The 16361-nt window shown below is 41.6% G+C and overlaps 1 protein-coding gene across 15 annotated transcripts in view; it reads left to right on the top strand.

Moving 5' to 3' along the window:
• Nucleotides 1-16361, top strand: part of RHBDD1 (rhomboid domain containing 1) — a 208987-nt gene that overhangs the window by 11313 nt on the left and 181313 nt on the right. The gene's annotated exons all lie outside the window — the stretch shown is intronic.

Consider the following 16361-nt stretch of genomic DNA (forward strand, 5'->3'; position numbering starts at 1 on the left):
GTCTGATGCAGGTGAGGGATTCTTCCTAAGGTATTCTCTGAATTGAATTGACTTAATACCTTTTTATATTGGCACATATTTGTACATGTATATTGGCACAAATTTGTACATTTTCCCATTTCCAGAAAGTTTCAGTTTTAGAAATGACTTAAGACAGAAGTTGGTAGTAAAGGGGGAAAAAAAAGCAACCAAATGACTAGTAGCTCTCAGCAGAAGAGAGCACAGGCATTTCTTAGGTGAAATTAAGCCTTTTCTAGCTCTGGTTAGATTTTGCATAGGGAAGAAGAAGTTTGAACAGTGTTTTATGACAATGTGAAAATGATTCCTCTGCAGCAGTCCCTCGGGTGAGTGAGACCTGTATCAGGGCCTCAAATAATATGAAGGTGTATTTCTGCAGAAGTCCTTCGAAGGCAAAATGATGTGAGCCGGCCAGGCAGCATTTGGAGATTTGGCAAAGAAATTTGCCCTAGAAACTCAAAACCCTTTGCCTTGTCACTTCTCTAAAAATGTATTGTTCTTTTGTTAAGATTCTGTATAAGCCCAAGTTCTAGCCATCTGTTGAGTTACTCATCACTGGGTACTTATGAATCATGATCACCCTGAATAAAATAAGAGCAAGGATGGGGTAAAGGTTACCCTTTCCTCCCAAAGAGGCTGTTGTATAGAAATTTTTACACTTCATGAGTGCTACCTAAGTATTTGTTGAATGTGAAAAGAAGATACCCCTTCCAGGGTGAAACACAGGGCTAAGAGTTGGAAAAGTGTCGCTTAAGAGGTTGTTGTTGTTCAGTCACTAAATCCGACTCTGTGACTTCATGAAGTGCAAAATGTTAGGCTTCACTGTCCCTCACTATCTCCTGGAGTTTGCTCAAGCCCACATCCACTGAATCAGTGATACTATCTTATCCTCTGCTGCCCTCCTCTCCTCTTGCCTTCAGTCTTCCCCAGCATCAGGGTCTTTTCCAGTGAGTCAGTTCTTCGCATCAGGTGGCCAAAGTATTGGAGTTTCAGCTTCAACATCAGTCTTTCCAATGAATGTTCAGGGTTGATTTCCTTTAGGATTGACTGGTTTGATCTCCTTACTGTCCACATAAAAGGTAGAAAAGATGTTTGCCTCTCTGTGGCTTAGATTAAGCCTTACTTTGCAGGATTGGGCCTGAGGGTGAAAGAATGCTGGGCAGGGCACCCTTCATATCCCTGTGCTTCATGCCCTTCTTTCCAGAGTCCTTGCCAGGTCGAGCCCTGGTCCTGGTGGGAGAAAAGTCAGCAAAGGAGCAGGGGCTTTTGTTCCTCAGCTTCTCTATGTGTGTAGAGTATATTCCAAAATGAGAAAAGTGACATTTGGATTACTGTTACTGTTTTGTTTCTTAACTTGATTTTAGAAACATTTTGTTGTTGTTGTTTTTTAAGCTATGACAATGATAATTACCAAAAGAAGTTAGGTATTTGAGCATTACTTTGTACCTCAAGTTACTTTGTGTCAAGAAACAGTTACATTTGGTAGAGTAAAAGCTCTATGTTCTGAAATTTTCTACATTTGAAATACTTCAAAGTGCGTATATATTTTGGTGTGTGATGAAAGTCACCAACTGCACTTTCTTAGCAAAGACAAGTCTTTATGCTCAAATAATATCCTTCCTAATTCTTTTGGTGGTTGAAGTGTCATTTCTCTTACCAAAAGACAGTAGGAGTGACTTCCTATTTCAGCCCTGACATGTAAAGAGCTTGCAGGTCATTACCCTGGTTTTCACAACAAGAAGAACCCTGAACAAACTGAAAATCAGTGACTTTTTCTTAGATCTGTCAGAATTGAGGTCACAGGGCAAACTGTCACCCCCAAATCTGGAGGTAAAGGCTCATTTTGAGAATTGCAGCTACGCTTGTGCACACAATGGAAGTATCTTTGTTGTCAGTTGTCCAGTCATGACCAACTCTCTGCAACCCCGTGGATTGCAGCACACTGGGTCCCCCGTCCCTCACCATCTCCCAGCGTTGGCCCCAGTTCATGTTCATAGCCATCTCGTCCTCTGATGCCCACTTCTCCTTATCTGCAATGCAGGAGACCCAACTTCGATCCCTGGGTTGGGAAGATCCCCTGGAGACAGGAATGACTACCCACTCCGGTGTTCTTGCCTGGAGAATTCATGTAGTACAGCTTTCAGTGCGCTTCCCTGGTGGCTCAGATGGTGGACGTACCATAGCTAGTGATGAGTAGCTCAAGAGTTGGTTAGAACATGGGCTTATACAGCATCCTAGCAAAGGAACGATACATTTCTTTGAGAAGTGACAAGGCAAAGGAAAAGGGCTTTGAGTTTCTAGGGCAGCAAATGGTAGGAAGGCTAAAGGGTCAGGGAACTAATGGAAGATCAGGGCTAGCTGCTGTTGCCGTGCACATTTTTTGGGGAGCCAATTTTAAGGTTGTCTCTGGTGATTAACTTTTGTCCTGCCTGGTAGAGGGGGAGGGGTACACATACTTATGTCCTGCTTTTAAGCAGATTGGGGAAGCAGCTTTAGTTGTATCTGCTTGTTCTTAATTATATTCAGCTCAAGATAATCCTTATGCCAAGTGGCCTGTTTGGGGGTGCACCTCTCCTGCCCTACAGCTTACCTAGAACCATGGCCACTGAGCAGTAGTAACTCACTGAAACGCTTACATGGCAGTTCTGACAAACTGCTAGAGAACAAGAATAGGCTATCTTAAGAGTTAAAAACTCACAACTTTCATGCAGACAGACCTGATTCACAACTTCCTTTTAAGAACAAGGACTCTGGAGCCAGATTATCTTGATTAAAATCCCTACTCATCTGTAAAATGAAATAATACCTGCCACATCAAGTTTAGAGGATTGAATGGGATATGCAGGATGACAAGACTAAGACAACTTCGTGATGAGTTTGATGTCCTTTGTTCATAGAGTGGGGGGACAGGGCGCCTCCCAAGCAGTGGAGCCTTATTCCTGGGGAATTTGGGGCCAGAGCGAGTTTCACGAGGGCTTCCCAGGTGGCATAATGGTAAAGAACCTGCCTGCCAATGCAGGGACGCGGGAGATGTGGGTTCGATCTCTGGGTCAGGAAGATGCCCTGGAGTAGGAAATGGCAACCCATTCCAGTATCGTTGCCTGGAAAATTCCATGGTCAGAGGAGACTGGCGGGCTATAGTCTATGGAGTCAACAAAGCGTTGGACGTGACTGAGCACACAGATGTGTACACACATGAGTTTTACAGAATGTTAGAAGAGGCAAGAAACAGCATGGGTGGCTAGGGGATAGGGAGTGGTTTCCTTTTGAGGCGAGCAGGACCTGTTTTTTCAGAAGAGTAAGGTGACCTGACTAAAGCTGATCTGGAGGATTGTGCTTGGCGTTAGGTTTCCTGGGCAGCGAGGCTGTTCCCATAAAGGCAGGCTGACTTGGGTTTAGATTTGTGGCATGAGCCAGACCTTTGAGGCAGCCTTCATTACGTGGGTCCTGATCCATGGATTAACTTTGGCAGGTAATAGTGCAGGTGTAAAGCTTGAGAACAGTGCTGCCAAGGATGAACTCGTACTATACGAGAGTGTAACTTTAGTCAAAGCTTTTTGTCTTTTGTGATTGACCCGTGTCGAGGAAAACTTAAACTTAGTAACAAATGGGTATCTCTGTTTAAGTCATTAAAACACGAGCTGAGATTGAATGTGTTGACTGTGTGCTTGACATCATTCTAAGAACTTGGTGTTTTAGGTCACTGAATCCTTGCAAGAATTCTAGGATCAGGTTTGTTGTTATTCAGTCACCCAGTTATGTCCAACTCTTTGCAACCCCATGGACCGCAGCATGCCAGGCCTCCCTGTTCCTCACCATCTCCCGAAGTTTGCCCAAGTCCATGTCCATTGCATCAGTAGTACCATCCAGCCATCTCATCCTCTGATACCCTCTTTTCCTCCTGCCTTCAGTCTTTGCCCAGCATCAGGGTCTTTTCTAATGAGTCAGCTCTTTGCATCAAGTGACCAAAATACTGGAGCTTCAGCTTCAGCATCAGTCCTTCCAATGAATATTTAGGATTAATTTCCTTTAAGATCCACTGGTTTGATCTCCCTGCTGTCCAAGAGACTTGGACAGGATCAGGTTTAGCTATTATTATTATTCCATTTTCATAGCAGGAAACAGGGGCTTAGGGTAAGTGACTTGCACAACTTCACACAGCTCTTAAGGCTAAAGCCAGTCACTGGGACCAGTTTAGACTCCAGAATATGTGCTCTCAAACCCCGAGGTATCCTGAAAACACAGTGTGGTGGAGATGATCAAAAGACATCCTGTTGGCACAGGTGGATCATACATGTGGAAGGCATTGTGGGAGATTTTGTGAATGCTGAGATGGCTGAGGAATCTGACATTAAGGGTGCAACTCAGGAGAGGGGCTCTGAAGGTTGGGGCAGAGTTGAATGGGTTGGGAGGAATGGCAGGGAGCGTGTCTCACATCAGGGCATGATGCCCACATCCCTGTGCCCTTTGTGTCCTCTGACAGACTTCCAGCCTTCAGTACCTGCGGTTCTTTACCCGAGTGTTTCTGTGGCCCATGACACCCACCTTTCCTGCTCTGACAAGCCACCAGTGACAGGGAGTTAAGGCAGAGTCCTAGCCCTTGGCATTAACACTGAGGTGGTATCTGTCCCAGCTCCCAGAGTTCCTGGTGAGATAAGGCCCGGCACCCACAGTGATAGCTCACTTGACAACGCATCCATTTCAGCAGGTCTCATTATTGCCACGAGCAATTCCTGCCTTAAACTGGGTGGCCCTATCTTAGCTCTTTGGTGAGATCTTATTTTTCATACAAGCAAACCCTTGGCTAAATGGAAATATTTAAACATTCACCCTTTTCTCACTTATTACTACCTAAAATAGTTCTCATTGAATTTTATGCTATATAAGGAGAGATTGAGCTAAAAATGAAACATTGTTTTAGTCTTTTTTTTTTTTTAGAACCTATAAGAATTCTCTTAAACTTGAGTTTACCACCAAGAAACAGTTATGTGAAAGCAAAGTAGCTGATATCTTGTTTCAGGGTTTCTATTGAGTTAAAGAAAAAAAGATGGACTGTGCATCAGAAGTTTGAGCTGTTTCCTGGTCTGCCTCTAGATCACAAACTAAAATTGCAAAAGATTTTTATTTGACCCCATATAGTCATTCCAGGAATGTCTTACATGCTGTGGAAATGTGCCGCTGACAAGTGCTCAGTTGTGTCCAACTCTGCAACCCCATGGACTGTGGCCCTCCAGGCTCCTCTGTCCATGGGATTTCCCAGGCAAGAATACTGTGGTGCGTTGCCATTTCCTTCTCCAGGGAATCGTCCCAAGCCAGGGATTGAACCCAGGTCTCTCCAGGGGATCTTCCCAAGCCAGGGACTGAACCCAGGTCTCCTGCGTCTCCTGCATTGGAAGATGGATTCTTTGCCACTAGTACTACCTGGGAAACCCATGGGAATGTGGACATTTACTTTTTGAGTGATGGATAAGACCATGGAGGTCTCTCAAAAGCATAGACAGTAGCGGCAAGGGTGGCGTTTGTGAGAGGCAGAAGGTTGAAGGGCTTGCCAGATAAACAAGCACTGTCTGGTATGATGAGCTGATTTTGAGTTCTAGTAGTCCAGTTTAAGAGCACTGTCATCTTGGTCTCTTTAAATGAGGAGCAAATGGAATTTCTCTCTCTGAAGCTTTCTCACTAAAACTGCTGAAAGGATTTCCATTAAATTGGGCAGTTATGTTCTGAATGGTGGTGGTGGTGGTTTAGTTGCTAAGTCGTGTCCGACTCTTGCGACCCTATGGACTGTAGCCTGCCAGGCTCCTCTGTCCATGGGATTTTCCAGGCAAGAATACTGGAGTGGGTTGCCATTTCTTTCTCCAGGGAATCTTCCTGACCCAGGAATTGAACCAGGTCTCCTGCATTGCAGGCAGATGATTTACTGAGCTATGAGGGAAGAACTCAGACTTAAAGGCTATGGTATGTATGTAAAATTCACTTTGGTGACCTCTGGTGGTGAGAGAGCCCCATAGGACTGCCCATCTGTGGAGATGGCCATAATTATTTAGCACCTTGGACAGAGGAATTTAACATCCCCAGAAAGTCTCAAGGGCAGAAGCTTCATTGAGCTCCTTCTCATCTGAACAGCTGTACAGAGCAGGCTTCAGAATGACTAGCAAGACAGTAAAGTGACATTTTTTGGGGGCCGGTGCTGGGTAGACCAGCTGGTAGATAACATGGAACTAACTTTGTCTTCCCCAGATTGTGAGAATTAAGTGAAATGAAGCAAGTATACTTAACTATTTTGTAAATTATAAATAGCTACATAAATATTAGTTATTATTGAGAACAGTATACAAATATTATAAGACTGAAGTATAGGCTAAAATGCCTGAAGTTGATCTGATGATTATATCAGCTAATACTTACAAAGTCCTTGTTCTGTTTCAGGCCTTGTCCTATGTGTTTTACATATATTCACTCATCAACTACTCTATGGGATGGGTCTTATTATTCTTTAGTATCTGTTTTATAAGGGCTTCCCTGGTGACTCAGTGGTAGAGAATCCATATGCCAATGCAGGAGACATGGGTTTGATCCCTAGGTTGAGAAGATCCCTTGGAGAAGGAAATGGCAAACCCCCTCCAATATTCTTGCCTGGGAAATCCAATAGACAGTGCCTGGCAGGCTACAGTCCATGGGGTCACAAGAAGTTGAACACAACAAGTTCATACAAATGACAACAAGGTCATACAGTTCCAAATAGTTGAGCCGGAATTTGAACCCAAGCCATTAAGCTTCAGAGTCTACTCTGTTAACTATGATACTATTCAGTCTTATTACAATGATGATGTAGAGAAAGCTGATCTAGTAAGAAAACATGATGACATTGGATTTTTTTTTTAATTTTATTTTGTTTTTAAACTTTACATAATTGTATTAGTTTTGCCAAATATCAAAATGAATCCGCCACAGGTATACATGTGTTCCCCATCCTGAACCCTCCTCCCTCCTCCCTCCCCATTCCATCCCTCTGGGTTGTCCCAGTGCACCAGCCCCAAGCATCCAGTATTGTGCATCGAACCTGGACTGGCAACTCGTTTCATACGTGATATTTTACATGTTTCAATGCCATTCTCCCAAATCTTCCCACCCTCTCCCTCTCTCACAGAGTCCATAAGACCCTGTGTACGAGACAGCAAAAGAGACATTGATGTATAGATGACATTGGATTTTAAGCAAATCGAGTCAGGCATAACTTAAGGTTGGGGGAGGAGCATTAGGTGATGAGGGTCTGACCTTTGGTTGGGTCTGTCACCACACATATGACCTTATTAATGGCTTCTTACTTGTTTGGAACATTCTTTAACTTCTATGTCATTTTAGTGGTCTTAAATCCTGACTCCCCAGAGGTCATCTATTTTGCCTTCCACATGGACAGCATTGATATTAGTACTTAAGACGGCCTTGTAAAAGACAGTTGGACCTAGTTCCAGTAAGGTGTGGGAAATTTTGTATGTTTTCACTTGGAGAGATGGTATATAAGGGGGAGAAGGAAAGAGGAGCTCTCATGTGTTAAAAACTAGGTCTTGTGTCTTTAAGCTAGGTCTGGTAGCTGAAAATCAGAAAGATTTAGCCCATTGGTATCTGAGAGAGAGTTTAATGGTTGTCTCGAGCTGGGTAAGTTTCTTACATAGTTATGAAGATGAAGTGTACGAGATTGGAGAACCATTGTGTACATGGAGATGTCAGCAGTCTTCAAAAGGGGAAAGTGTTCTCAATTCCCGGTTTCTTCTGGACCGGAGTCCAAGCTGTAGATATTTCCATGAACAGACACTGGATGTAATTACTGAGCGTCACAGTCTTCATGAAGACTAGATTCCAATTACCTTCTTCCTATAATTTGATTCCAGTTTTCATTGTTTGTTCATAAAGTCAGTTTTCATTCGATTGTCCTCATTTCTTTGTATCTCTCTGCCTCTAATGTGAAATAAGAAAACAGAATCCTACTCTGATTCTCTTTGATTTTTACCATTAACGTAGCACATGAAGTCATGTAACAGATTTTGATGGCCAGAAAAATCTGTTGTTTATGTCATTAAATGATGATGGTGCTCTGTCACAGCTTCCACAGCGGACCCCTGGAGCTCCATTGACTCATCAGCTCAGGTAGATGATGCATTCTGGTCAATTGAACACCACACAGTGGTGTGAAGCCAGACCATCTGCTATTACATTTAATGTTTTAAATACTAAGTTTTAAAAGTATACTTCCTATGTTATTGATATAACTATGTATATTGTATTTAACAACTGTATCACATTTTAAGCTATGTAAGCTTTTTGAAATGCATTCATATATTTGAAAAGGGGAACAAATTACTTCACAAGTGTTTGGTTCATAAATTCTTATTTTCCATTAAATGCAAATACATATTATACTGAAGCGTCTTCTTACTTTCAAAAATATCTTGAAAATCTGCACTTTGTAATTGGATTTTCTTGGAGCTAATACCTTTAGGAAAAATAAAATTATGCTAAGATGTATTACAGGAAGAACAACAGATTATATTGTCTTGGAACAAAGCATTCTCATCTATTGGCCCTATAGTAACAGGTGGTAAAAACAGTCTCTTATGTTTGGATTAGAAAAACCATGAATGAAAAGGTTGCTGAGAGTTGGTGGCAATGAGAAGAAATGGTCCATTTCATTTCATTCTTAGAGAAAACAGACTATGCTGCAGTGAGAGAGAGAAAAAATGCATCTAATTGTTTTGTGAATTCACTTGGGCGAATATCCAAGTCAGTGTGGTATTTATGATGCTCTAATTTGTTGTTCGGCTCTTGTAATTTCAAAAGTGGAGGACGTTTTTATGTTTAGCATATCCAATCTGCTATTTCCATAGTTTTTTTTTTTCGCTTTATTTGAATCGATAAATCACACTGACCCTCTGCATCTTTCAAAACAAGATTTTACAGTGTGTAGAGTTGAATGTCTTGGCCCCAGCCCAACCCCTGCTACTGAAGTACATTCTCATTCACTTTTAACATATCACATCACAGGGGAAGAGATGGATGGTAGTGCTAAAATTCTGGCAGTTTAACCAGAATGACTTTGTGGTTCCATCTTTTTTTCATCATCTTTCTTTTTTTTCTGAGATGTTTGTTAAACTGTTTCTTGAAGGGGGTGTGGGAGGGAGGCTGAGGGAAGGGACATGCTCATCTGTATGGTTACATGTACCAGTGAATATGCATATTTATATTTTAAGCAATAAAAATTTGAGCATGTGCTCAACATCATTAGTCACTAGAGAAATGCAAGTTGGTACTGCTTCACACACACTTAGGATGGCTGTAATGAAAAGGATGGATAAAAACAAGTGCTGTTGAGTATGTATGAGTATGGAGAAATTGGAGCTCCTTAACACTGAAGGGGAATGAAAAATGGCACAAAAATTTGGAAAACAGTCTGGTAGTTCCTCAAAAAGTTAAGCACAGAGTTACCGTGCTAGGTCACTTCAGTCGTGTCTGACTCTGTGAGACCCTGTGGACTGTTAGCCTACCAGAATCCTCTGTCCATGGGATTCTTCAAGCAGGTGAGAATCCTGGTATGGGTTGCCATACCCTCCTCCAGGGAATCTTCCCAACCCAGGGATCGAACCCACATCTCTTAAGTCTGCTGCATCAGCAGGCAGATTCTTTACCACTAGCGCCACCTGGGAAGCCCCAGAGTTAACCCAGCAGTTCTCTTCCTAGGTATATGTCCCAGAGAACTGGAAAGATATGTTTCTACAAAGAAATTGTACATGAATGTTCATAGCAGCAGTATTCTTTATAGCCAAAAAAGTGGGAGTAACCCAAATGTCCATCACAAATGGATAAAACAGTGTGGTTTATCTATATAATAAAATATTGTTGGATCATGAAAAGGAACTCTTAAGTACTGATACTTCATGCAGTGTAGATGAACCTTGAAAATAGTGTGCTGAGTGAAAGAAGCCAGACACGAAAGGCCACATACTGTATGATTCTGTTTGTATGAAGTGTTCAGAATAGGCAGATTCATTGAAGTGAAAAGTAGATTAGTGGTTGCCAGGTACTGGGTAGTTGGAGGGTTGAGGAGGTAAGTGCAGAGAGTTTCATTTGGATGGAACAAAAATATTCTGGAATTAGATGGTGGTGGTGATTGTGAAACCTTGTGAATATACACAACCCACTGAGATGTGTAGTATAAGAGTAAAATTTATGGTGTGTGAATTATAGCTCAATTTTTAAAATCAATACTTAAGCATCTGGAAAGTCAGGCATTAGCAAAATATTCAACCTGAGTGATAGCGGGCCTCTGATAAATACTTGCAAAGTGACTTGGACAAACATACATTCTCCTCTATGATTTTTTTAAGAGGATATGCTTAAATATATATGGAGTTTTTTTATTTTCATATAAATATATATATATATGAAGTTTTCCAAAGGCATGAAAATAGTAATAATAACATATCATTATTCTACCTCAAATATGTATTGATAATCCTTTTATTGATTCTTAAAGAAAAAGCTCACACAATTTTAAAAGTTCTCAGTGAATAATTTTAAGATCTGTTGCACTTTTAATGACATAGAAGGCTGTTTTCAGAATAGTGTTCGATTACTCCTATTAGGACTGTAGTTTCTTTCTTGTGATATTAATTTGGTTACTATCAGATGCCAGATCGGGAATATAGTTTATAACTATATTATATATAGTTATATATAACTATATAAAATATAGTTTATATATGTTTGCAGTTTAATAGCCTGAGTCCTTGAACATTTAAACTGAAAATTGAGATACAGGGTCACCATGGTAAATGGTGATGATGAAATATCTCTTGCTTTTGTAAGTAGAATTGAAAATCACTGTACTTAGTTTCTTTTCCCTTTTCGTAAAACTCCTTTCTCCCCTCCATGAGACACGTTGGGCTCCCAGATTATAAATTCAGTTTCTTTTGTTTGTTCTAACCACTTAGTTTTTCTTATTACATACCTGTTTAATTTTTAATTTCTCATTAAAAGTAAATGCGGCTAATTTTCCTATCAATATTTTAAGAGGTCTTCCATTTCTCTCTGTCACAACCTTGATGTAGCTCTGTCTGGTGTGTATTACTACATAATTAAAATGCCATTATTTTATCAAATAGTTCTGGCAAAGCAACTTACTAATACATTTTAAACAGAGCAGAAGTTTATTCCTGAACTTTATTATAAAGTTGAGGTAAACGTTACAAACACTATTCAGGAACTGAAAGTATTAAGTGGAATAATATGTATAGTGCTGTGAGGAAGGCTGCTGCAATTGTAGGAAAAATACTTAGGGATGAATGTATCATAGGTATTCAGACCTTGTCAGTCAGTCTCATTTATTGTATAAGGTAGATATATTTAACATGCTAATTTTGATTCATTGGACAAACAAGTCATATGAGTATATGAGTCACTATGCTAGGCTCTGGGTATTCAGTGGTGGCTAAAACAGATAACTCTGCCCTCAGCATTTATGCTGTGACCCTGAAGTTTCTTGGGTGGGAGCACCTGAGTGGCTGGATCATAGCAGATAAGGCAGAGACCAGTGTGAGATGAGCCCAGAGGGGCAGGCAGGGCACTAGTTATCAGAAGCATGTAATTGTGGTCGAGAGTTTGGACTTCATCCAGCCTTTAACAGTAAGCCTTTGATGGCTTACTGCAGGGTATTCCAACTTCAGTTTTATGATGATTACTCTGAGCAGTGGTGGAAAGTGGTTGGTGGGTATAAGAAGGAGAAGCAGAATTTGTTGTAATCCAGGCAAGCTATGATGGTGGTTTAGGTTAATGTAGTGGATCTAGGGGTAGAAAGAGGGAGATTGATAAAAAGTAGTTTGGAAGAATTAAAGTGTGGTGGTCGGGATTTGGGGATGAAGAGGGGAAAGGATGTGTTGAGGATGTTATCAGCATCTCCAACATGAATAGCTAGGTGGATGGGGATTCTGTGTTCTGAGATCTGGAACGTGGAGGGAGGGCCAGACTTGGAAAGGACCTTCCAATGTTCAGGTTGGGACATGTTGAGTGTGAGGGAAAGAAAGTGTTTATAAGGCAAGGGCAGGGTTGGAGCGAGGGCCCAACCTGCTCTTCCTTGAGCTGGTATAACTGGTTATGGTCTGGGTACAGATTAGAATAAACAAGTCACTTTCAAAACCAAACACATTGCTCCAGTTTCCAAGTCATCAATCTTGCTTCTGTGCTGTCTCCCACAGCTTCAGTTCAGTTCAGTCGCTCAGTTGTGTCCGACTCTTCTCGACCTCATGTACTGCAGCACGTCAGGCCTCCCTGTCCATCACCAACTCCCAGAGTTTACTCAAACTCATGTCCATCGAGTCAGTGATGCTTTCCAACCATCTCATCCTCTGTTGTCCCCTTCTCCTCCTGCCTTCAATCTTTCCCAGCATCAGGGTCTTTTCCAGTGAGCCCATTCTTCGCATCAGGTGGCCAAAGTATTCAGCTTCAGCATCAATCCTTCCAGTGAATATTCAGGACTGATTTCCTTTAGGATGGACTGGTTGGATCTCCTTGCAGTCCAAGGGACTCTCAAGAGTCTTCTCCAACACCACAGTTCAAAAGCATCAATTCCTAGGGGCTCAGCTTTCTTTATAGTCCAACTCTCATATCCATACATGACTACTGGAAAAACCACAGCTTTGACTAGTTGGACTTTTGTAGACAAAGTGATGTCTCTGCTTTTTAATATGCTCTCTAGGTTGATCATAGCTTTTCTTCCAAGGAACAAGCGTCTTTTAATATCTTGGCTGCAGTCACCATCTGCAGTGATTTTGGAGGCCAAGAAAATAAAGTCTCTCACTGTTTCCATTGTTTCCCCGTATATTTGCCATGAAGTGATGGGACTGGATGCCATGATATTAGTTTTCTGTGAAAAAGCTAACTTTTTCACTCTCCTCTTTTACTTTCATCAAGAGGCTCTTTAGTTCTTCTTCACTTTCTGCCATAAGGATAGTGTCATCTGCTTATCTGAGGTTATTGATATTTGTTCCTGCAGTCTTGATTCCAGCTTGTGTTTCATCCAGCCCAGGATTTCACATGATGTACTCTGCATATAAGTTAATTAAGCTTAGCTTAGCTCTCTAAAAATTTCTGTATATTGATGGACAGGACAATATTCATCTTATAGTAAATGCCACTTGTGATCTGTTCTGTTTGGTGTTCTTAGAACTGTGCCTGCCTGACCCACAAGGTCAAATTACATATTTGATCTTCACATTAACTAGTTGGATTTTCTGTTACCTTGTTACAAACAGGCTACACCCCTCACCTTGGATGTCTGACTTGGTATAACTTACAAGAAAGGAAACTGGGCCGCAGATCTGATATGAAACAATACTTGGCTTGATCTTGGCTACTTAAAACTCAAAACTTTATGTTCCGTTGGCCTTTGTGAAAGCAGAGCCTGACACATACTTTGCACTTCTCACATTGGTTATGATTTTATCTGCCTTTGCACTATTAAGCATGTCACTTTATTCATCCTGTGATTTTTTTGCATCCAGTATTTTTATTTCCTTCAACAAATAGAAATGGGCCATTTAGGGACTGAGATTGCTAGGGTTTTGGTCTTTGCTGTGCCTCTGGTGCCTGGCATGGGGGCTGGCATGCAACCAGCACTTGTTATTTATTAAATAAATTAGTGATTGAAGGTATGGCTGAATAGTCATTCTGTGAGAGCAAGAGATTGGGCAGATTATATTCTTCCTAGAAGGTTATGTCTCTGAAATCTGAGAAATAAAGGCTGTAAAATATAAATTTGGGAACCATCCTGATAAAAAGAATTATAGAAACCATGAGAGTGGAATTCAATGAGTGTATGCAAAGTAGAGTGTAAGAATGGAGGGAAACTGAAAAGCAAAGAAAGGGGGATTGGAGGGAGTCAGGAGACCTACAGGAGAGCCCAGCGGCCCAGGGGAGCAGGAGCAGCTATCAGTGGGGAGACAGAGGTGAGAACGGAGGAGAACAAGAGGGGGCCTTTGGGTCTGAGCAGAAGTCAAGCAAGTGTAACGTGAGCCTGGGTGCACAGCGTAAGAGAGGCTCGGGGAAATGCCACTGTCTTTTTGTTTGTACTCTTCATCTCTAGTAATTCCAGTTGAGAGGAATTTGCTTTTCTTTTATGTCTTTGCTTTTCTTAAGCAAAGACATAATTACTTTTGGTTTCCTGCTGCACATATGCCTGGTATCATAGGACACTGTACTAATACTGAAGGGTTTATTTTGTGATCTCTTTTAAGCTGGTTACTTAATGACCATGGCCATATTTTTCCATTATTCTCATTACCGGTAATGATGTTCGATATGTATATATATAACTATTTAGGGGAATTGCAAACTTGTCACAATAGTTGGAGGTTTGAAAATCAACATGAAGGTTAATGGGAAAAATATAGACTGTTTCTCCAAAATTATCTGGGAGCTTTTCAGTTGAAATTTTATTAAATTCTCTAGTTTATGAGATTGCTACAAAGCTATAATGATAAGCCCTGGCAATAAATAAATTTGAGTGCCAATAATAGGGATACACATATGACACGTGCATATATGTATAATTTTTTCTTTTGGGTGTGATGTTAATAAGAATCCATATGGGGGGCAGGTTAGGGAGTACATTTGAGTCTTATTAGAATGCTGTCATTTGTGAAAGCTTTTTCTCTTAAGTGAGATTACTTTATTGTAATGAAAAGTTGTTGTTATTTAGTTGCTCAGTCATGTCCAACTCTTTAGCAACTCCATGGACTGTAGCCTGCCAGGCTCCTCTGTCCATGGAATTCTCTAGGAAACAATACTTCAGTGGATTGCCATTTCCCTCTCCAGGGGATCTTCCTGACCTAGGAATCAAACCCACGTCTCCTACATTGGCAACTGGTTTCTTTACCCTTAAGCCACCTGGGAAGCCCCAGTGAAGAAAGTAGCTACCATTTATTCAGCACCTACTTTGTTCTAGATGTGTTACAGTGATCCTGGGAAGGAGGTATTATCACTAATTTAAAGTGAAGTAATTGAAGTTTAAGTAGTTTGCCCAGTGTCCCAGGGCTACTAAGTAGGAGAGTCTAGCCATTTTTTAAATCCAAAGCTATGCACTTGCCAGTGTGCTGTCTGAATGAGAATCTTTAGTGTATCAGAGTGAGGTATGCATTTGATTGGAAGCCAAGAAAGCTCAGAAAAGGGGAAATCAGGCAAATCAGAAAACCACTAGATGAGAACTTTTTCAGCATCCTTTCCCCTAATCTGCCTGTTTACCCATATCTATACCTGACATTTGTCTTCTTACTTGTTGTGGTGGACAAGGCTGTTCCTCTCAGGACTTGATTCTGTTTATCTCTTGCATCTTTAATCTGTGCCCCTTTCTTTACTAGCTTCCTCCCAAAAGCATAACCCAGACTCTTTCCAAAGCAAAGTCCTTTGGTATTGTTTAGTCATTGCTGTGTAACAAACCACTCCAAAACTTAGTGAAATTAATTTAAAATACTGACTGGGCTTCCCTGGTGGCTCTGTGGTAAAGAATCCACCTGTCAATCCAGGAGACATGGATTTGATCTGTGGTCCAGGAGGATCCCATATGCCCGAGCACTACAATTACTGAGCCTGCTCTCTGGAGCCTGGGAGCTGCATCTCCTGAAGCCCGCACACACTAGAGCCTATGCTCCGCAATAAGGGAAGCCACCATACTGAGTAGTGGGCACTGAAGGTAGAGAGTAGACCCTGCTCACCACAGCTGGAGAAAAGCCTGCACAGCAAAGACCAAGCACAGCCAAAAGTAAATAAAAAACTTTAAATATCTTATTATTGATAAAAGCTATCATTTGTTTAGCTCACTTTTGTGAGTCAGCAAATTAGTCTGGGCTCAGTTGGATTTGTGTTTTAGTAGCTCAGTCGTGTCCGACTCTTTGTGACCCTATGGACTGCAGCCTGCAAGGCTCCTCTGTCCATGGGGATTCTCCAGGCAAGAAGACTGGAGTGGGTTGCCATGCCCTCCTCCAGGAGATCGTCCCAATCCAGAGATCGAACCCAGGTCTCCACGTTACAGGCGGATTCTTTATCATCTGAGCCACCAGGGAAACCCAAGAATACTGGTGTGGATAGCCCTTCTCCAGGAGATTTTCCCAACCCAGGAATCAAACTGGGGTCTCCTGCATTGCAGGTGGATTCTTTACCAGCTGAGCTACCAGGGAAGCCCCCAGTTGGACTTACTTACTCACTTTTGGTCAGTTCAACAGGTCTGTTTCTGAGGCATTAGCTGGTCAGTGGCTGCAGCCATCAGGTGACTAGAGCACGTGTCTTCCATCCTCCAGCAG

This window comes from Bubalus bubalis, chromosome 2 (assembly GCF_019923935.1).
Source record: "Bubalus bubalis isolate 160015118507 breed Murrah chromosome 2, NDDB_SH_1, whole genome shotgun sequence".
In the NCBI taxonomy this organism is placed as follows: Eukaryota; Metazoa; Chordata; class Mammalia; order Artiodactyla; family Bovidae; genus Bubalus; species Bubalus bubalis.